Consider the following 2,138-nt stretch of genomic DNA (forward strand, 5'->3'; position numbering starts at 1 on the left):
TGTAGAAACAGTCTACATTTACATAATACTTATAGAATATTGTGTCTACATGATGTTGCCAAAAGAATTGTGTCAGAGTGTTGTGTTAAAGACTGAAACAGTCAATAGGCCTACTCACATTTCATTTTTAGCTAAGGTTGTTTCCGACCAGTCAAACTGCGTCGTTTTCTTGTTCAAGAACACCGTGATCCCATCTGTGCTCACCACCAGTTGTATGCCCAATGTCTGATGAACAATCCCAAAACGACCAAAGTATGTATTCAGTTTGCTCCCAGGATCAACTTTCTTATCCCCAATGGTTTGGCCATTTACCACAATGCCTGTGAATTTAATTAAACCAATACCTTTATTTAGGGACTCTTGGCTCAAAGGACTTATTATGACCGCCCGGAGCCAGCTGGCGGTCATATAGGTTTAATCAGATTTTTTTTTTTTTTCTTTTTTAGCATGTCCAAATTTCCGTCCAAGGATTCCGGGAAACTTGGTGGGCATGTAACCCACATGGATAGCAATGGAACCTCCTTTTTCGTTTTTGATCTGTAGCCCCCCTGGACTGGATCCCTCAAAGGAGGGTGGGGCAGACACAGTTTTCTGTGAATATCTCGAACCCGTAGAGGGTTTAGGAGGACCATTTTTTTTTGTATGTTGATCTCAAAGGGCCATATCAACCCATTCCATAACCACTCATTTCATGTATAGCGCCACCTAGTTAAACACAAAAAAGTAAAAATGAGGTGTTATGTCAAACTGCAGGTATCTGTGACCTAACATAGTCAAAACTGCACGAAATTGGAAGTGTAGGATCATTATGACACCCTCTGAATGCACGCCAAGTTTCGTGGAATTCCGTTCATGGGGGGCCACACAATAAAATTAATTTATGTTAATATACACCAACTGGCCTGTAGGTGGCGGGAGACAGTTTTCTGTGAATATCTCGAGAGGGCCGTGAGGGCCTAGGAGGTCCACCTTTTTTGTATGTTGGTCTTAAGGGGGCATGTCAACCTATCCCATTACCACTTATTTCATGTATAAGCCATCTAGTTAAAAATTAAAAAGCAAAACATTAGGTGTTTTCATCACAATATCTCTGGCTGACATGGTCAAAACTGCATCGAAATTGAAAGTGTCATTATGTGTACATACAAAGTGTTATTATATGGATCATTATGACACCCTCGAATCATGCCAAGTTTCATTGAATTCGTTCATGGGGGCCTTACAATAAAATAATTTATGTGTACATTTAGTGACCGTACACCAACAAGGATTCCGGGACACTGAAAGACTGGGGTACCACCCGAAACTTGGTGGGCATGTAACCCACATGGATAGCATGGAACCATCGCTTTTTCGTTTTGATCTGTAGCCCCCAGCTGGACTGGACCCCGAAAGGAGGGTAGGGGCGAACACAGTTTTCTGTGAATATCTTGAGAAACCGTGGGGCCTGGAGGATGACCAATTTTTGCATATGTTTGCCTCCAGGGGTCATGTAAACCCATTCCATCAACAAGGATTCGGGACACTGAAGAAGACTGGAATTACCTGAGGAAACTTGGTGGGCATGGCTTACATGGATAGCATGGAACCATCGCTTTTCGTTTTGATCTGTAGCCCCCCTGGACTGGATCCCCGAAGGAGGGTAGGGCAGACACAGTTTTCTGTGAATATCTTGAGAACCGTGGGGCCTGGAGGATGAATTCATAATTTTTGTGGCTATGTTTGCCTCCAGGGTCATGTAAACCATTCCATTTGCACACATACAGATACACACGCACACACATACATTCACAGTAATCCCTACATTGTGTACATGCTCACACAGTAGACATATATGCATGCATGCACATGCACACAGGCACATAAACAGGCAAACACACAAGCACATGCACATGCACACACACACCCACCCACACATAAACATAAACATGTACACGCACACATGCACACAATTCAAGAATTTCTGGGGGTGGGGTTGTATAAAATGTATATTACATGTGAAATCTATGAACTAATAATCATGTTTGGGGTACTTGTTGTCTAGATACCAGTGGTAGGTGTGCATAATGCAATTCAGTGAGACAGTTAGAATCATATATGCCTTTCAGCGTGACTTATTTTTGTGGAAAACATGTGCT

The sequence above is a fragment of the Alosa alosa genome, unplaced genomic scaffold (assembly GCF_017589495.1).
Source record: "Alosa alosa isolate M-15738 ecotype Scorff River unplaced genomic scaffold, AALO_Geno_1.1 AALO_1.0_unplaced_8, whole genome shotgun sequence".
Taxonomy (NCBI): Eukaryota; Metazoa; Chordata; class Actinopteri; order Clupeiformes; family Clupeidae; genus Alosa; species Alosa alosa.